Here is a 22254-nt window from a genome sequence, read left to right as displayed (position 1 = left end):
CCAATTATTATCTGGAATTTATTATGAAAGAAATATTCACGTTGTTTCTCACTGAACTTTTCACATTTTTAGCAATCTTTCACAAACGTAAACATATCAATCAAATAAATATAGATATGTTCTCTCCCCCTGTTCTTGTAATACCTTAGATTGGTATTCAGAATACAGTCTTCTTTAATCATCAGCTCCTTGTAAAGAACTTCCATAGCTTTCTCAGGGAGATTAGAATCAATCTCCCACAAAGAGCGAAGGTATTCAAGAGCATTCATAGTCTGTCATGAGAGCTAGGATTCTTTACAGGTGAGTGCGAATGGGGTGGTGAGTTATTGCCAAATAGGCAGAAAATGGAACTTCTTTTTTCTCCTAACTCTGGACACTCTTACCACCCATACAAGTCCTTTCAAACAAATCTGTATATATGACAAAGATTATGCACTTGACAGAACACTTCTGGGCAGGACCGCCCACATAATTTGCAGGACCAAGTGCTAAACGAAATTTCAGAGCCTCTTGTTCAAAAATTATTAAGAATTTCAACATGCCAACAGCAGAATGTTAAACCAACTGTGGGACCCTATCGTCCTGCATAGATTATGTGTCTATGAAGCCAGAACGCCTGTTTGGGGGTGTTCTCAAGGACTCTGTTTGATTGGGTGAATCATACGGCCACCAGAGTGGCTCCAGTCTTCATATGTTTATCCCACTTTCACCCTCCTGCCCATAAGAGCAGGAAAAGCATTTCACTGGCCCCTATTTTCTAATACCATTAATGCCATGAGCAATACCCTTCCCTACGGCCTCCATTTTCTAATGGACCCAGTTGGAGAAGAAATCTCAATCAGATTCCTTACAAAGACTACCTTAATAAATCATTTCATTTTAGAGTTAAATCTTTTTTTTTTTTAAATTTGTTTATTATTTTTTTGGCTGCCTTTATTCTTCGTTGCTGCACGCAGGCTTTCTCTAGTTGTGGCGAGCGGGGGCTACTCTTCGTTGCGGTGCGTGGGCTTCTCATTGCAGTGGCTTCTCTTGTTGCAGAGCACGGGCTCTAGGCGCATGGGCTTCAGTAGTTGTGGCACGCAGGCTTCAGTAGTTGTGGCTCGCAGGCTCTAGAGCACAGGCTCAGTAGCTGTGGCGCACGGGCTTAGTTGCTCCGCGGCATGTGGGATCTTCCCAGACCAGGGCTCGAACCTCTGTTCCCTGCATTGGCAGGTGGATTCTTAACCCCTGCGCCACCAGGGAAGCCCTAGAGTTGAATCTTAATAAACAAAAATAGTCTACATTTAATTAGAGCTTTATAAGTGCTGGGCACTGTTCAGTGGCTTTACATGTATTAGCTCATTTAATCTTCAGAACAAATAGGAATTACATTATCCTCAGTTTACAGATGGTGAAACAGGTGAAGAAGGAGGGCAGTAAGCTGTTCCTGATTATCCATATAGTACCTGGCAGAGCCTGGGTGCAAACCAAGATATTGTGCATCCAGAATCTGCACTCTTAACTATGAGGTCATTTTGTATTGAAATTTGATGTCTTTTTTTTCTTGTTTTATTAGCTATTTTATTGATGTGGGGTCTATAAATAGAGAAAGTACACATATCACAAGTGTACAGCTTGATGAGTTACACGAACTGTCCAGCAGCCCAATAGCCCTCTGCAGAAGCTCTCCCAATTGCTAATCACTCCTGCTCTCCAGAAGTAACTACTATTCCAAATTCTAAACCCATAAACATGCTTGCCTGTTATTTACATTTATATAAATGGAATCATTCAGTATGAGCTGTATATGCTTGAGAGATTCATCCATGGTGGTGGTGTAGCAATAATTAAATCATTTCTATTGCTATATAAACATTCCACCATCCAGTTCTAAAGTTATTTTTTAATTTACTGTTGAGCATCTACATTGTTTCTAGTTGTTTTTCTATTACAGGTGATTCTGCTACGAACATCCACGTACACGTATTTTGTTGCCCAGGGAGTGAAATTGTTGAGTGACAGGTTATACATATGTTCATTTTCAGTATATACTGCCAAAAGTACTTCCAAAGTTTGTTGTTGTTTTTTTTTAAAATTATTTTTTAAATTTATTTTTGGCTGCATTGGGTCTTCATTGCTGCACATGGGCTTTCTCTAGTTGCAGCGAGCTACTCTTTGTTGTGCAAGGGCTTCTCACTGCGGTGGCTTCTTTTGTTGTGGAGCACAGGCTCTACGTGCACGGGCTTCACTACTTGTGGCACCTTGTGGCTTGTGGGCTCTAGAGCGCAGGCTCAGTAGTTGTGGCGCACGGGCTTAGTTGCTCCGTGGCATGTGGGATCTTCCCAGAGCAGGGCTCAAACCCGTGTCCCCTACATTGGCAGGCAGATTCTTAACCACTGCGCCACCAGGGAAGTCCCAAGGACTTCCAAAGTTTTTAAAACAATTTATGTTCCTATCAGCAGTCACTTTTAAATCTATTTATTCTTATAAGTATGTGTAATATTCCCAGTTTTTACTTTGCATTCCCTTGATGAATAATGGGTTTGAACATGTTTTCAAATGTTTATTGGCCATTTGAATAGCATCATTTGTGATCTCCTTGTTCATGGTTTTGTACTTTTTATTTTTTATTTTTTGAGTTAGCTGTCTTGTTCTTATTTATGTATTGACCCTTTTTATGTATTATAAATATGACACCTATGTTACTTATAAATTTTATAACTATCTCCCTCACTCTGTGGTGTACTGCTCATTTTCTTACTATTTCCTATTGATGAACAGAAGCTCTTAATCTAATGTATTCAAATGAATTATTTATTTTCTGTTTAGAAGTTTGTGTAAACTCTTTAAAAGTTTTTTCCTACATCAAGTTCATGAAGGAATTCTCACATGTATTCATTGAAAAATTTTATTTTCTCCTTTTGCTTTTTACATTTCTATCTACAGTTGAACTCAATTTAATATTTTATGCTACGAATGGGGGTAAATACTCATTTTTTCCTATATAGATATCTCATTGAATCAGAAAACTTAATTAAGAAGATTGATCTTTCCTCACTGTTTGGTAATGCCACATTTCTTATAATTTATATGTCCATACATGTCTGGTTCTGTCTAGCTTTCTTCAGTTCCAATGATCTACATTTCCAATCTTGCCCTAAGACCATCCCGTCTTAATTAAATTGTTTCATAATAAATAAAGATACCAGTCAGACATTTTCCCACCAACTTTTACTTCTGGAGTGTCCTGGCTGTTCTTGGAGCTTGGCTTCTCAATGTATATTTTAGAATTGACTTCAAGTTTTATGAAAACATCCTGTGAGGAGAGAATAGACGTGTGTATGATATTGCCTTATCATGGTAAGAATATTTAATTTTTCTAATTTAGGTCTTCTTTAAAGGTTTTCAATACAGGTGAATAATTTTCTTCATAAAATGACTATACATATTGAGTCAGATTTATAACGAATATAACAGCATAAATTCTATAACTATTATTTTTCAAAATTTTCTTTACAATCTTTGTTTCTTGGCATTTCATGGTGCATTTAAAATAAGGGTATTAATTCCCACTCTGCTGCCCTCCCAAATATTTTGGAACCTTTATTCAGATTCCACTGAATGTATAGATCAAACTGGGAGAAAAACATTTTTATAATATTGAGCATTCAATATTGTAACATAGTATAAACCTCAACCTACTGAAGTATTTTCTATTTTATCTCAATAATGTTGTATTTTTCTGTGTAAAGACCTGACATACTGTTCAGTAGAGCTATTTTTAAGTGATTAAAATTCTTTAATATATTGAAAATATCTTAACTCTTCATTACTAATATTTTGCAACTGCAATATAGAAATAAAGTTAATTTTTGTATTGATGGTTATCTAGTGACCCTGACAATTTCACTTATGAAATATACTAATGTCTGTAACTCTTACAGATTTTCTATGTACCCAATAATGTCATATATGAATAAGGACATTTTTATGTCTTCTTTTCCAGTCTTTATGCCTTCTATTTTATTTCCTTGTCAATGTACTGGCTACGTCCTTTAGTAAAATAGTGAATAGAATAGCAGGCATCCTTCCAATAAGAAAATCTCACCCAATCTCACCAAGAAATTTCAGTCATTTTATTGTAGTTCGGGAGTCAACAAACTGCCTGTAAAGGGAGAGGTATGTGAATCATCGTCTTTGTATCCCATACAACCTCTATCTCTACTACAAAACTGACAATGGAGCAAAAAAGCAGCCAGAGATAACATGCAGATGAATGTAGCTCTGTGCATAAGTACTTCTATTTTATAACAAAGACAAGTTGCACTGTCTTAGGGCCATGGTTTGCCAACTGTTTTTAAGAGTAAAGATGCTTCTTTGTGTCCAAATTTCTGAGTTTTATATCATGAATATATGTTGAATTTTATCAAATGCTTTTTCTGAATCTTTTGTGATAAGAATTCTCTTTATCTCCTTCGTTCTGTGAATTTTCTGAATTGCAGTAACTGTAACCGAATGTGGGGTCCGGCTGCTCGCCGCTCAAAAGCCAATAAAGAGACAAGGTTGGTGGAAAGGAAAGTTTGCTTTATTTTGGATGCCGACAACAGGGGGTGTGGATGGGGGTTGGAGGGTGGACTCCAGTCCAAAGGCCGCCTCCCCCACCCCCACTGCCAGTCAGGGGGCAAGAGCTTTTATAGGTGGAGGTTGGGGGCTACATGTAGAAACAGCACAGTCAGCTCTGACAGTCTTCTTGAAATTGGTCATGTGGTGGTCTGACCAGTGTCATCTTGATTGTTTTAAGCATAATTAAACTTCAGTTCCAGGGTCGGTTTGTTCCCATTTCCTTGAGGCTAATTCTAGGAATTGTGGCAGCAAATATCATGGTTACAGTCTGGTCATCATGTAGTTAACTCCTTCCACCTGGTAGGGGTTTCAGTATCTACAAGACAGCTCACAGGAGATGTATCAGAATATTATCTATAGCCCTTGAGGTGGAACTGAAGGTCCTTGATTATGCTTAATGACTAAACTATTATTATTTAGTCTTATTAGACTGTTTTTCTTTGCTTCTGCATTTTCTCACTTCTCTGATTAAATTTATTTTTTGGCTAAAGTTTTTCCACAGACAAAAGGCAGGCTGATGACATGGAGGGGAAGGGCCATAGGGTCCTGCTTCATTTCAGTATTGAATTTTATCCAATGCTTTTTCTGAATCTTTTGTGGTAATAGTTCTCTTTATCTCCTTCATTCTGTGAATTTTTTGAATGGTAGTAACTGACTTTCAAATGTTAACAACATATGCCTGTAGTATAACCAAATTGAATTGATGAATTTGTCTTTTAAACAAATCATCTTATAGATTTAGTTTTTAAAATATATTTTGTGGGCTTCCCTGGTGGCGCAGTGGTTAGGAATCCTCCTGCCGATGCAGGGGACATGGGTTCAAGCCCTGGTCCGGGAGGATCTCACATGCCATGGAGCAACTGAACCCCTGCGCCACAGCTGCTGAGCCTGCAGGCCTAGAGCCTGTGCTCCACAGCGAGAAGCCACCGCAATGAGAAGCCTGCACACTGCAGTGAAGAGTGGCCTCTGCTCGCCGTAGCTGGAGAGGGCCCGCATGCAGCAATGAAGACCCAACACAGCCATAAATAAATAAATAATTTTTAAAAATATATATTTTGTTATTTTGTTATTTTTTGTTTTATTTGTTTTGTTTCAGTTGTACTGGGCTGTAATTTTCCTTCCTTATATTTTTGTCTTACTTTTCTATCAAGACCATGTTGCTCAAACTTAATGAATCTGGAAGCATTTTCTCTTATTCAGCTCTCTGGCAAATATTGTGTAACAGTATGCTACTTGTCTTTTAGTTATTTCACAGTGAAGTCATCTGGGAATGAAGTTTTCTTGTGGAATGATTTTTAATGGCAGATTAAAATTATTTCATAGATACAGTACTTTTAAAAAATTTTTATGCCTTCCTGTATCAGTTGCACTGTTTTTGAGGAATTGTTTTTCCATTTCAAAAAAATCATCAAGGTTTTTGGTAAATATTTTTTTCATAAAATCATCTTTTTTAAATATCTGTAGCATCTGTGATTAGGCCTGCTTTTCATTCTGATTTTGCCTAATTTTTCTTTTCTCATTTTTCCTGTCTATTTTTTTTACCCTTCTCCCCAGGATTTATCAACGTAAGGGTTTTCGAAAACTAAATTTTGTTGGTTTGCTACTCTCCATATCACTTTTTTCTATTTCATTATTTTATTTCTTATTGTCGTTATTTTCTTTCTTCTACTAATTTTTGTTTATTTTGATTTTCTTTTATAACAATTTAAAACAAACCTTTAGTGTAACTGCCTTTAGCTCCTCACTAGCTATGAAAACATTAAGGTTATTAAAAAACTTGTTGGTTTAGGATGATGTAATTAATCACTTAATATTGCACTATTATAACCTTTCAGTCAGTGTGAGTTAAGTTCACATGGACACTGAAATGTCCTCTTCTTCCCTTATTTTTTATTTTACTTAACTGACCACCTGGATTTATTCTGCCAATTCTCATTTCACTTATGTAGTTTACTCCCCTTTGCTAGTGAACTTAATACAAACATATGTCCATCATGCTAAAACCCATCACTCAATGGGTAATGAATAAAAAATATTCTCAACTCACAATTTATTTTTCTAGTAATTTTTTATTCTTATTAGACATACCCAACTGGAAAGCAGAGGAAAGAATAAGGCAAAGTAGGGTGGAGTATGAAATTCTTGATCTGAGGATGTGCCTGAGAGGAAAATGTTTCTTCCCCAGTACTAATTTCTACATTACAGTGTGGAAAGACAGCTACTTAGAAACTAAATATTCATTTCCTTATGGAGAGCTACTTCAAATTACATTTGGAGATAAATGGTATTTAAAACTCGATAGGCTACAATTATGATTTTGATTTTATGCAGAATTTGAGTTTGGCATTTTATTAACGTAATCACTTGTTTTACTTCATAAGTTAATATAGATATGTTAATTCATACTTACCTAACCTAAAGTTGAATTGATAATAGTCAGTCATGATGTCAACTTACTGAATATTATACTTTTTTCTCCAGGAATTCCTCCCAATCACTTTCATCCCAGTTACATTAACAATGATATCTTGAATCTAACATGCTCATTGTTTCTGAATATTTATTTACTTGTTTTGTAATCAGCCAATGATTAATAATCAAGAGCTACTATAAATTCATCTTTGTGCTAATGTAGAGAAAGAGATAGCACTGGAAATAAAATCCATTGCTTATCTCCCTGAACAACTTCTATTCCATATGAGAAGTCAAGAGAACCATAAATCAAACTGAGGTGAACAAAACAAGGTGTTCATTATATAAAACAATTGCATATTTTTTGCTCATATTAAAATTAAATTCAATTCATAAGCATAAGGTGGGCATCCATTACACACAAAGCTGTAATAGATGTGTGAGATTGCAGTAAAAAAAAAGTACACAGGTACACTAAGCAGGAATCTATTCACTCAAAGCTCAGTTGAAGTGAGAAACAAGATTTGAAATAATAAGAGAAAATTTCATAGAGGAAGTAAGACTCGAATTGGACTCAGATAATGTGAAGACTTTGGATTTTCACAAGCAGTACAAGGTGATTTCTAGTTGGCACACAAACACAGAAGATTTGAAATTGGAATAGGTAAATTTTTCGCTCCATTGAAAAATAGGAGGTATTAGGTTTTTATAAAGGTTATCTTATGGTAAATTTGAAAACTGTCAATAAAGATTTTAAAGGTGTAGTAAGATATTTTTGACACTTTTAAATATTTATAGTACAGTTTTAGATTTACAGAAAAAAAATTGAGATTATAATACAGAGTTCATTTATACCCTGCACACAGTTTCCCCATTATTAACATCTGATATTAGTATGGTACCTTTGCTACAAGTGATGATCCAATGTTAAACGACTGTAATTAACTAAACTCTCTACTTTATTCAAGTTTTCTTAGTTATTACCTTATATTCTTTTTCTGTTCCAAGATCCCATCCAGGATACTACATGATATTTAGGTGTCTCATCTCCTTAGGCTCTTCTTGGCTGTGACAGTTTTGCAGATATTCCCTGTTTTTAATGACCTTGGCAGCTTTGAGGAATACATGCCAGGTATTTTGTTGAATGCTCCTCAGTTGGAATTTATGTGGGTTTTTTCCCTCATAGATAGACTGGAGTTATGGATTTTAGGGAGGAAAACCATAGAGGTAAAGTGCCATTTTATCCCATCATATCAAGGACATGTACTATTAACTTGATTAATAGTATTAATATGAATGCTGATGTTGACCTTGATCACCTGGCTAGGGTAGTGTTTGTCAGGTTTTCTCATTGCTTGTTTTCCCCCCTTTCCATATTGTCTCCTTAGGAGGAAATTCACTATACAAACTCACACTTGAGGAGTAGGGGTTTATCTTCCTCTTCAGTGCAGGCAGAGTAATACAGAAATTATCTGTAATGTTTTTACAAGGAAGATTTGTCTCTTATCCTCCATTTATTTATTTATTCAGTCACTTCTTTACATCAGCATGGACTCATGTGTGGTAAGATATTTTTGCCATCTCGTTAGATACAATCTCAGACAAAAATGATTACTTTCATAGAACTTCTCAGGCACACATTGATTCAAAATTTAAACTGTTAAAGATATGCTTATTATTAAAATCTTGCTTCATTTTGCAAGAATGTTAACCATACTTCTCTGTGGAGTTAAGTAAGCTATCTGTTCTTAAATATTTATTAGTGGTTAGGCCATTTGAGGCCCTGCTGACTTTATTAGATATCAAGGCAGACATATATAAATGTATACCTTAATTATAGGTCTTACACCACAATAAGGCCTCTGTGAATGTTTGTATTAAAAAGAAGGTTGGTAGAGATGAGAAATGAAGGGAGTGTTCTTTTCCTTGAAAAGCAGTTGTCTCAAGTTATATCCTTCCAAGTCCTCAAGTCACATAGGGACATCTGCCTCTAACAGAGCTAGAGGGGCTTGTGTGGCTGGCAAGGGAGTCTCAATATGGTTTAGGAATTGGGGTGCTTTTCATATTCCAAATCCTCCCAAAAGTCTCAATTCTAAGTCTCATGTTTCACTGGTTTTTGATCAGTTCTCTGACTTTCATATGAGGGAACTAGACTGGTGTATATGTGTGTGTGTGGGTGGATTTGTGTCGGGGCTGGGGTTATTTTGTGTGCTTGTGTGTGTTTATGTATCTGTGTCTTTCACTATTATCTTCAGGACAACTGGCAGAATAAAATGACCTGAATACAACTGCACAAGTTTAAGTGGTGGACATACCTGGGGTACACGAATCTATGACGGTTTTATCAGACTTTGAGAATTATTTTGGAAGGCTTTGAGGAAAACTCTAAAACAAATAATGAAGGGAAATGTACTGTGAGATGAAGAATTTAAAAAGCATAAGCAAGTTGAGAAGAGAGTGGTCTCTACGTTGGGTGGAGCCTTCTGAGATCAAGAGAAGAAGGTAATTTCAGAGAGCTCTCAAGCAAACCTGAAGGCAAAGTACAAGGTTTGTAATGGAGGTATTGAGGAGAGTGACAGTTTGACTTCGATAATTCAACATATTTAGACCATAAAAGAAATGGTATTTAACATATAATTCCTTTTTTAGTATATGTATAGTAATTTCATATTTTCCCCCAACTTCGGTAAAGTCTAAAGTACATAGTCTTCCTTCTGTTCTATATAGAAAAATGGGAAGGAACAGCAAAAGGATATAAACCCTGCCCAATATTAATTTCTCTGCTGACATCCATTGAGAGGGCTCAGCATTCTATCAAGGGCACTGTGTCCAATATATCCAGAAGATGAACAGCTGCAGAGTCAGTGAGCAGCTATCCATGTCAGAATTGGGACAGCAGTAAAAGAACAAAACAGTACAGAGAAAGTACCAGGATAATATATGAGGATGGAAAACTGACACTAAGCCCTGCCTCCGTTTTGAATAATCATGTATATTACTTCTCCCAGATAGAAAGAAAAAAGCACTTTGCTCACTTAGAGAAATAAACAATAACAAAAAACTTGGGTCAAACTGTATATGCCTGGTATCAAAAAAAATGGAATCTTGAAAAATTTGTTGACAAAATATTAAACCCATTTTGCAGCGATGATGCTTGAGAAAATATTGCAACCTTTACTAATATCATGATCATGGAAGAAAACTGCGATTTTTCCATCATGAAAGACAAATAGAAATTCAGTAAATTTGATAATCCTTTTTTCTCTCTCTCTCTTTTTTTTTTTTTTGCAAGCCAGTACTGAGGTCCAGCCTTGTTTGTAATTCAACTTATTTTCTTTCTGGCAATCTCTGAAGGAAAGCTAGACAACTTCTTTCTTTTTCTTTTTTACCATTCAATATAGAAAATTAATTTTAAAAAAGGAGGAAAGTGGATAAAAAGGCTGACCAGAGGTTTATATTGTTCAGGATTTACCCAGAATTATTTGAAATTTGAACTAAATCATTATTCTAAAATAGAGCTGTATTTGTCTATCATGATGTCTAAATGTTTATCTAAATGGGCTCAAAGTAAAAGAAGCCCATGAATACCCTGAAACAGTCAAACAGAGTAGAAAAATGTGGTTAGTAATCTTATAAAAAGTAAGTCTATGTGACCATATCTAGACAAAGGCACAAATCCCTGGTTTATTGTGGTTGCTGTAGACATGTCAGGATGTATACAGGGTTTCATGAGCTCAACAGGTTGGTACTTCCCGCAGCTCCACGTAAGTTAGATTTCAAATATATATTTTCTGTATATTAAGCCTAAATATATACAGATGACACTTGAACAACACAATAAGGATTTGAATTGCATGGGTCTACTTATAGGCGGATTTTTTCAACAAATACTTACTACAGTAGTATACGATCTGCTATTGGCTGAATCTGCTGATGTAGAACCTTGAATAAGGAGGGCCAACTGGAAAGTTATAAGCAGATTTTCAACTGCGTGAGGGTTGGGGCCCAGCCCCTTCATTGTTCAAGGGTCTACCTTACATCATTTCAAAATAATATCTCATTAATGCAATTTATTAGACTGAGGTTACGATAAGGCAATTCAGTAAGCCCATCAGACCAAAATAATCATTCAGCATAATCTTCCATTTTGACGCTGCATATAAAAAACAGGTATCCCCAAGAGCAGTAGAAAATTTTTTAAAAATCTAAATGACCAATAATTCTTAGTTTTTGTGTAATGAAGATTAGGCTTCCAAAGTAAATGGAAAAAAAATAACAGCAGCAACAACAAAAGCCTTTGAGACAAACATTTTAGTTGAAAACACCATAATTCGCAAAAACATTCATCAGAAGGGTAAAGGTTGTAGAGATGGTATTTTTCTCTGGACATCCTGAAAGATTTGGGGATTCTAGTTCATTTAATCACCGAAAGAAAAGAAAATCTTCCAGAATTAATAGCTTGAAGATAATTCTAGTGAAACAGGAAGCCAATATAAATCTGCCAAGATAGGGCTAATATGTTGTTTCTTCACAGTGAAAGTTAAATTATGAGCCAACAAGTTCTAGACATGCTGTAATTTGGAGATAGTCTTATCAAAAAAGCCATAAAACTAAATAGTACAGTAATCGGTTGCTACAGCAACTGTGATGTGAAATAAATAAATGAGACCTTCAAAAAAGCAAGTTATACAAAACATGCAAAGGTACGGCATAATTCATAAGGTATTAAATTCACATAAATTTAGAAAAATCTTGTTGAAGTATGAATGCTTACTCTCTTCTTTTGAAAGTGTCAGGTGTTTAAAAGCTTAGAAGTACATATTAAAAATGCAAAGTAAAAGAATTTTCTTGTTTGCAAGATGGAGAACTCCATCCAAGAGTATAACAAAAGATGACTTTTATGTGCATATGAGTTATGAATTTGAATATTAAAAATTAGTGTTAACAATTCTAAACCATCCGAACACATAATTTTAAAACATCAGATCTTCATAAAATAACATTTTTTTCTTTTCCTGTCACTTTCTTCTACTCTTCTCTCTCTGCTTCCCTCTTTGTCTCCTTATCCCTGCTGTCTTCATTCTTACTTAGAATTCAACATTTTCAAAATATTTTTAATAATATATTCCACTACAATTAAATAGGTAGAATAATATTGTCTCTATTTTCAAGTGAAGGAATATGAACTCTAATAATACTTTGGTTTGATACAAAATTTTAGTTGCAGTTAGTCTCCCTGTGTTTTTCTAGAGAGATGTAAAGATAAATATCTTACTATGCTTTCTCTGATAGTAACTCAGTGTTCCCAAGACAAGTATATAACAGATTGACTGCATGATAGAAGAATTAGTTTATTCATGAGTGCATAATTAATAATGATTTCAGAGACTCTCTGAGTCTGAAAAATATTGAAACAGCTGTTGAGCACATTCAGTATGATCCAGCATTCAATTCTTTTGGATAAGTACACAGACGTGGGATTGCTGGGTCATAAGGTAGTTATATTTTTAATTTTTTTGAGGAATCTCCATACTGTTTTCCATAGTGGCTGTACCAACTTGAATTCCCACCAACAGTATGCAAGGGCTTCAATTTCTCCACATTTTCGTCAACACTTATTGCCTTTGGTTTTTTGATAATAGCCATCCTGACAGGTGTGAGATGATACCTCATTGTGGTGTTGATTTGCATTTCCCTGATGATTAGTGACACTTACCATTTTTCCATATACCTGTTTGTTATCTGTATGTCTTTTTCAGAGAAATGACTCTTCAAGTCCTTAGCTCATTTTTAAATCAGGTTATTAGTTTTTTTTAGCTATCGAGTTGTAGAAGATCCTTACATATTTTGGAGATTATCTTCTTATTAGATATATGTTTTGCAAATATTTTTCCCATTCCAATAGTTGTAATTTCACTCTGTTGGTTGTTTCCTTTGTTGTGAAGAAGCTTTTTGTTTGATGTATTCTCACTTGTTTATTTTTGTTTTTGTTGTCCTTATTTTTTGTGTCATATTCATTAAATCATTGTAAAGACCAATGTTCAAAAGAATTGAAATTAGAATCTCAAACAGTTACTAGCACTCCCACATTCATTGCAGCACTATTCACAACAGCCAAGATGTGGAAAGTACCTAAGTGTTGGACAGGTGAGTAGATGCAGAAGCTGTGGTAGATACATACAATGGACTGCTATTCAGCCTTTGGAAAGAAGAACATTTGGCAACATGTGACAACATGAATGAACCTTGAGACATCATGCTAAGTGAAATAAGCCAGTCACAGAAAGACAAATATTGCAGGATTATATAAGTTCTCTAAATGAATCAAATTCATGGACTCAAAGAGTAGAATGCTGGTTGCCAGGGACTGGGAGAGGGAAGAATGGAGAGTTACTAATCAACAGTCATAAAATTTCAATTAAGCGAAATGAATAAGGTCTCCAGAGCGGCCATACAACATTTATTATATAGTATAATGTATTGTGCACTTAAACATTTGTTAGGAGGGTAGATCTTGTGCTAACTGTTCTTGCCACAACAAAATAAAATAAGTTAATAAAAGTATATAATTGAACCTTTGATCTAACTAATTTGACTGTAGGAAACCAACTTTTAGGTAAGCTATATAACTAAAATGGCAGCATGTTTTGACATTGTATTATATTTTCACTGTGACCCAATGGAAAAAAAAGTCTCAGCTTTTTATTTTATATGCACAGAATATTGGACAATTAATATACTTCAGGATAAACAAACAAACAAAAAACCAAACAAACAATTTTAGTTGGTATGCATGCTATCTATGTTGTATCTAAAACAAAACTCCCCCCACCCCCTTTGAGTCAAGACTAATATCTTTGAGAACTAGGAAGAAAAAACTTGTTAAAGCCAAGTGTGAGATCAAAATGAGAGACAGCTGGAGAGACAGAGAGTGGAGAGAGAGAGAGAGGGATTGAATGATATAACAAAACATATAAAGATATATGATTTTTTTCATCACATGCAAGTATCTATGGTTTCATCTACTGTTTTCTCATTCTGTTCATATTCTTTAACTTATAAGTGTGAAGTATTTTGTGTCAAACCCAGCTAAGTGCCTTCATAAAATCCATCATTTTCTTACTCCTTATTACTAGAATCTCAAGTTTTTTGGCGAAGCAAAGAGTCCAGATTAATGATTTCCCAGGCTTCCATGAAACAATGAATGGAGTTGCAACATTCTTGTGACAAATAAGATGTAAGTGGAAGTCTACTGGTGGGGTCTCCAGACAACCTGATTTCTGCCCTGATTGAAAGGTAAAGAGTCAGCTAGCATGAACGTTGTGTCTTTCTTTACCCTTCTTAACTCTTCTGGTTTGCAGTGTCTTGCAATGCTGGAGATTCCAGACTATTTTGTGAATATGAGAAGAATGTAGTGTAACCTTCGTGGGAGGTAGGCAGAATAGAAAGATAAAATACACGAATGTGTTGATGACATCATCAAGCTACATTGTCAGTCCTGGATTGTTCATTGGATACCAGGGCATTGTTGGTTTACGTGGGATAAAGAAACCCCTTTGATAAATAAGTTACCTGAAGCAGACATTTGATATCGGTGTATTGGGGCTCTAAATGTTCTACTCTTACATAGGTTTAGTCACATTAAAGAAAACAAAATCTTTTTGATCATTTAATCTCATCCTAGGAGGAAAATTTTTCTATCTTCTTTAAATGACATCTGTAGCTTCAGAATAAATCAATATTTGTCCTTTAAAATTGTGTTTGTAAAGATTATAATAGAACATATAGGCTCTAATTATAAGGCTCTGGTCCTCACTACTGCCAGGTTTTCTCTAATTCTACCAGAGCCCAATAGAAAGAGAATGGTTAAAACATAGATTTAGCACATAAAAAGTCCATTCTTTGGATATTTAATTTTCTCCTGGAAAGTTTGCTGCTATATATAAAATGTTTTTAAAAATCTGATGAAAATACTCAATTGGAGCATCCCAGATAGACCAAAAAGTTTAATGGATTCAATTACTTTCAACTTAATTTGCAACTTAATTTGAATCATTTTTGCACATTCACAGTGCTTTTTGATGAGAAAAGATCATTGTAAGGAAAGCATTTACACTGACACATGCTTACTTTAAAATCTTTGTTACATTGATATGTTTAATTTACTAATGAAAAATTTTAGATGTAAGTGAACTGGAAATACTTAAGCCGAAATCTGTTAGGCTTATAATCAAGTCTGCATAGGTATGTAAATGGATTTGAAATTCCTGAAAGTTTAGCAAGCTAGTTCAAGCAAAAATTAAGAAGATCATACATTATTATAAATACTAACTTGAGGTATTATTCTTATATCCTTGTGGCATTTGGATACTCTAAAATTCCAGCAAGACTTTCTTTGGTTGCTATGTTGCTTAGGGGAATATGTTATTTAAGAGTCTGACATTAAAAATTAAAAAAAAAAAAAAACTAAAGAAAAAAATGAATAAATAAAAAGGAGTGTTTTAAAAATTATTTTTAGTCTCCAGACTCCACACTTCTGATGCAGAAAAAACAATAATCTTACTCAATGAATTCCAGAGTAGAAAAATTATACATAAAGTGCCTTTAGAACAGAGTATGACAGGGACTATATATAGCATGGCCATCCTGATAGAGTTTATACCACTGCAAGTCTTTTCCTATTATTTATGAAACCAATTACATGCTGAATCAGAAATCACATTTCACAGCTTGCCTTGTCAGATTACCACATGATTAAGACAGGCAATGATTCTTTTCTTTCTTCCTAATCAAATGGTCTAGCCATTTTCCAAGGTTAAATGAGTGTGAAAAAATGAAGTTCACTGTCTTGGCAGGGATCTACATCATTCTTTTGTCACAACTCCTCTTTTACACTTGGGCAAACATGACCTCCATTCTGTTCTTTCCTGCTGATTCCTACTTTATTCCTGCCCTCACCACCTACAGATTCTTCCATGAAAATTTCCTAACTCTTTATGGAACAGTTTCAGAGTGTCAGGTCTAACAAAAGATGCTCTGTCAATAACTCCTACAAGCATAGCATCTGCACTGCTGAGATTTTCTTTTATAGAACAAATGACAGGGTCTGGACTCATATTGCCTAAATTCAAATTTTTGTTCTACTTTGGCTGTGTGATTTTCGTCAAGTTCTTACATTTTTCCGTGCCCCACAACCTTTGACTGTAAATTGGGGATAATAGTACTGCTTACCTTACAGGATTGTAAGAATTGAACTATGTACTATAATACATAAAACTAAAACTAGAACAATGGCTCTCATACACTAATTATATTATTTTGCCAATCATAATGGGACTATTATAATTTAACCATACTAATGCCATTACTATTTTTAAACAAATTCATATGAGAAGAGTTCAGCCTGACATTTAAATAGTGTAGCAGTCTATATGTTTGAAATTGTAGGGATGCAAAACAGAGTATAAAATACAGGTGTGAATACAGAGCCATACATTATCAAGAACTGTGACGTGGCAAGGAAGGAGCAACAGTTTTTGATTGTATCCTCTTAGGTTTCAATCCCAGTTCTTTCTTCTGTGATTGGGTGATAAATATGTTACTTTATGTCTGAGAGCTTCTATTTAATTAAACTGAGGAAAATATCACTTATCTGCTGTGTTGTGACACATAATAAGAACTCCTTAAATAGTATCGATATATGTTATTATGTTCTTATCTTAGAGCTTTGCTGTTTTGTTGTTTACTGGCGTCTTGTTGCCTTTGCCCAAGCCACGAGATATCTGGTGGGTAAATCTTCAGACTGTTTTCTTTACTTATATATATTTTTATATCTTATATTTTAGTTGATAACATGGTGTACAACCCTCTAATTGATCCTTTTAAAATGTTTTCCTTTTATTTTATAACATGAGAAACTTATGGCTGAATTCATCCTGAGGTATTTTATTTAAGAAGATAATTTTGCTTAAAACAAGAGTTTTGAACATACACTTAACATGGGGGAAAGATATTAAAATGTAATATATACATATTGACTATGTTCCAGGAGTTTTAAATTCACCATCTCATTTTAATTCTTAGACAAATATTTACAAAGATCTTAGAAGTTGATAATACCAAAATGCAGATTTTCAGTATCTTTAATTAAGATGAGATTAATAAATATGCTTTTTATAAAAGCATCCCTTGATTAGTTTAGTGTGTTGTGTTGTATTCTAATTTGATTATACATTATTTGGAAGGATTGAAAAGAAGATATGCAGAGGTGATTATCTCTTTAAGAAAAATAACCTAATAAGGGAACTCAGAGATTAGAAATGTAAAAGAAAATGTAGACATTACTCAGTCCACTCAATATAGGAAAACCAGTTAAGAAACATTTTCACCACCAAGGGATGTGTGCATTTGTTGACAGGTAATAAACGTAGGAACATATGAGAGAATTTCAGTGGAAAAGCAGCAGGCTTACATACACCAAGCCCTTGAATCATTTCTCAAAAGGCACGTAATCCATAAACTTATCATTTATTTTGTTCTAAAACAAAGCAGGAATGCACTATTCACTAAAATATCTTTGATAATCTGAGGCAAGATTAATTTCATCTTTTCCTTCTCATTTGAATAGTCATTCTCCCAGAGAATGCCTGGTGTAACTTAGTATTAAAATGATCCAAATTTATGTGTACCATATGCTTTGGATCTGCTTTATGGCAAAGGATGAAAATTACTGCAGCAAAGTAGTGATTTGTGATCAAAGGGTACAGCCTCAGCTAGTTCAAGGAAAGGGCTGCATCTGCTGAGGACTAGAACTGAATGAGTTCAGTCACCTGCATGCACAGGAATGAAAACAACTGCCATCCCAAGACATTGAAAAGGGATATTTCTACCTTTCTCAAGGATTCTGCAATTTTGTGCCTTAATTCTGCCACCTGCTGGTATGATAAAGAACTGAAAAGAACTGACTAAATAGATTTCGGTGCGAATTTTGCAGGAAACATAAAATTGTTTCAAATTACTTTGATAAAGTAGCTCATGTTTTTGTCAGAAAAGTTAATGTGTTTTCTTAGACTTTATGATTCTTTAAAAACTATATAAGTATTTAATGGAGAACGATAAGAATGTAAGTGTTTTTATGTCAGTAATTCCCTATTTTCCCTAACTGCTTTAAGGACTTGATGTTAAAAGATTTTCCTATCAGGAACTCAGAAAAATATTCAAAGTAACAAGTACTTTTATAGGAAATTCAGGTAATAAATACGTGTGGCTTGCAAAACTGTCAATTAAAAAAAATAACTCTTGTATTTCCTTGGTTTTCCCAGCTTCTTGGCTTCTCATGCCTTCTATGCAAATGTGGGCCAGGGTAGGTAGCCAAAATGCAGTCACATGAGGAGAAGCTATTGTACTGTTGCTATACAATAATCATACAGAAGAGGAGCTAAATTTGTACTGAGAGAAATTATAGGGACATTGTGTAATTATAGTCTGCAAAGAAAGCTATATGGTTATAATTTGAGGAATTTAAAGAAATCGCTTTTTTCACATTTGAGGACAAAATCTTTGTCTCATGAAAACTGATTCTTTTTCCTTTTCAGGAGAGCAAAGGCAATTATATACTCAGAAACATAATTAGTACAATACTGATTAAAAGCAAAAGGCATTTTAAAAGACCACTTATTAGTCTAGCATTTTTTCATTATGTCAAGAGAATATCTTAGGAAAGGCAAAAAATTAAAAACTCAAGGAATTAAAAAATGTATTCAGTGTAGCTTATGCCTTATTTTTTAGCATTTTATCCAAATTAAAATTGTTCGTGCTGATTAAATTGAAGTTAGATATATTTGTAAAGGCTGTCATATTTTCTCAGGCAGTTTTGCAAAAAGTGGAGACTGAGGCGATGGCTTCTTTGATAGCACTCTGTTAAGCAACCAGCAACCCAGGGAACAAGGACGGTGACACAATTTAATGTTACTTATAGGTCATGAAACTTTGGAAAGGAAGTAGTACGTTTCAGTTAATCATCCAGCTATTTGTAAATAAATGGGTATGTGGCATTGTCTGGAGGAAGTATCTGAGCATCTGATTGTCATTTGTAGTTAGGGTTATAAAGGGAACATTCCTAGACAAACCAACAAAATAATGGTCGAAAGTTTCTTGTTTCTGTGTTTGTCGGTTTGTTTTTAATGTGTTATAACAGAAATAAACATTTAAATTAAGGCTGAAAAAGAAATGTCAACTCACTCTTACTTTGAAATTATTAAAATATGATGTTGAAAAACCATAAATATATATGGTTTCACATAAAGGTTACCAACAAGATTGCTAACATATTTTCTTCTATTTGTATGTGTCTTTTTCATTTTTTTATATAATACCTGCATAAATATTGAATTTTAGAACTTGAATATCCTACTCATATCACTGCTATATGCCTGCCACCCATTTGTTTCTCTCTTGTTTCAGTTCACTGTGCTCACAGTTTAATGCCAATGATGCTGAAAGCCCCAACATGTTCTCTGATGTCAATTATTGATAGACGTGCGACTATCGATGGAGTCAGGTGATTTCCAAAAGTATTATGTGCATTAAATGTTTCTCCATGCTTGTACCAAGGCAATCAAGGCTTGTGTCCAGGGAGCTAGGGTCTTGTCTAATGGTCCTTTCTTTACTGCTCTCTGAGATATTAGCCTGGTCTCGTTTGGTGTTTAAAATACTGGCCAGCAGCGTCTGATGGTATCATCATCTCTTCCTCTCTAGAAGTCAGAAGAGCTCTTTTCTTCAAATTTTGGAAATATTCTGCTATGTAAATGGTCAAGATATGTTGCCTTTATTCTTTCAAATATCATTTTGATTCTTTTAGCTTTCACACTTTTTTTTTCAGGCAAATAATGTGTGTAACAAAAATGCATTATAAGGTACTTAAACTCATGATCAGAGTGAGTTCCACAAGACACAGCAGCTCAATGCCTGCCATAAACCATCAGGTGAAGAGTAAGGAAGAAATTGCAAAGGTTTTATTAAATCTTTATCCCATTATTTTGTTGTAAACACTTGTTCACTCTCCTTTCAGTAACTTAAGTGGAATTAACTTTCTGGTTAGTCCCTCTGCAAAAACAAATAAAAGCCAGCTGAGAATTCTGGAGTTCATTTCAGCTCCCCTGCCAGGATTATTCCCCAATTTATATTTTTGACAAATTGTACTCATTTCCCAAGTTCTCCAAATGCTGCAGCTTGTGGAGTATATTTCTGGCCCTCTTGCATGTTTGGAACAAGAGTCCAGACTCACATCTGTAGTTCTATACCTAATCCAGAATTTCTTCTGCCTTCCAATCCCCACTCAGTTCTTTATCAAATAAACTCATTTGGCTTTCACGAAACATGTTTTCCTTTAAACACTACACTGTGAGAGAATCTGAGAAATATTAGGAAACCTGAAGCTGATTATTTCATGTTAGCCTTATGTATACCTGCCTAACATCTGATTTCTCGATCCAAATTAATGGATGACTCTTTACAGTAATCTATCTGCTTTAATATGTTTGTTGATACCCCATTTAGCTCTTAGCATTCTTAAATTATTCCCCTCCCATGAAAACTTCTCAGCTCAGTTCCATCTGAAGGGTTTTTGTTCTTCTTGTATACTGCTAGGGAATACCCTTGTTATGATTGAAGAAATTCGTGTATAACAACTTTGCCATTTTTATTAAAAATCTGCTCTCTCCCAGCCTACCCTTAGTATCTCAGGGAGCATTCCCTATGATCAGCTGACGGGTGAGGAGAAGATTTGAGCCTGGTTTACTCTAGTTGTTTGCTTTGAAAGAAAAACGGTCAGATGTGAAAATATATGTTGATTTATGGGCTTGGCTGGAAAAGGGACTTGGAAGAAACATGTTTGAAGAACTGGTGACAAAGAAATTTGGGAAAGAGATATGTGCAATGACTCTGAATGGGAAAAAACCATGAAGATATTTGTGTCCTTTGTGAATGCTCACCCCAAGGTGAACTCAGCAGAGAAGAATTTTAATAATCAAATGGCTAGGGTGACCCTACTTCGTGGATACCAGTCAGCCTCTTTCCTCAGCCATCTCTGTTGTTGTCCAATGGGTTCATGAACCATGTGGCCATGGAAGTTATGCAGGGACCCAGCAACATGAATGTCCACTCACCAAGGCCAACTGCTGAGTGAATAATCTGTCAGCAGTAAAGACCAACACTCAGCCCCTAATAAGGTACCCATCTCCTGGTGACTGGCCAGCCACCTGACAGCAGATTGATTACACTGGACCGCTTCCACTGTGGAAGGAGCAGCATTCTGTACTTACTGAAATAAACACTTACTCTGGTTATGCGTTTGCCTTCCCCGCCTGCAAGTGGTCTAAACTACCCCCATGCATTCATTGGTTTCTAGTAGGATAGTTTCTCCCACTTTGTTATTTTCATTCAAAGTGTCATGGAAATTTTGGCTCTTTGCATATCAATATACATAACAGAAGCAGCTTATTAATGTCTATGAGAAAGTCAGTTGGAATATTGATAGAGCCAAGATTTCTCTAATCTGTTAAGGTTTTGATGCATATCTCTCTAAAATGCACCCATTAGACATATATTCCACAGATACAATGTCTCAGTAGCGTTAAGTGGAAACTTTCAAAGGGGAAATGATGCAAATAAACACCATACTTAAAAATTGAAATACAATGCATTTTTGTGCATTATATTTCATATAATAATATTTCATAGTGAATATTTTATTTACTTTATGTGTTATATTTGAAAATTAATATTAAGGAGAAATACATAATTTAATTAGTCCTTTCTGATGCCTACATACAAAATGATATGGGAGAAGTTGTATAAAGAGTGAGTAAAAATAAAGCAACTATTTTTCTGGATTTTCATTTTAATAATTTATTTTCTACTATGTATGCATGCATGGGATTATTTTAAACCTCTTCAATTTAATTTTACCTTTATTATATTTATTAAGTAATTTTATTAAAACGTGATTTAGGGACTTCCCCGGTGGTGCAGTGGTTAAGAATCCACCTGCCAATGCGGGGACACGGGTTCGAGCCCTGGTCTGGGAAGATCCCACATGTCACGGAGCAACTAAGCCTGTGTGCTACAACTACTGAGCCTGCGCTCTAGAGCCTGCAAGCCACAACTACCGAGCCTGTGTGCCACAACTACTGAAGCCCGTGTGCCTAGAGCCCGTGCTCTGCAACAAGAGAAGCCAGCGCA

This window comes from Balaenoptera musculus, chromosome 18, assembly GCF_009873245.2.
Source record: "Balaenoptera musculus isolate JJ_BM4_2016_0621 chromosome 18, mBalMus1.pri.v3, whole genome shotgun sequence".
Classification (NCBI taxonomy): Eukaryota; Metazoa; Chordata; class Mammalia; order Artiodactyla; family Balaenopteridae; genus Balaenoptera; species Balaenoptera musculus.
The sequence above is the reverse complement of the archived record's forward strand: the minus strand, read 5'-3'. Positions refer to the sequence as shown.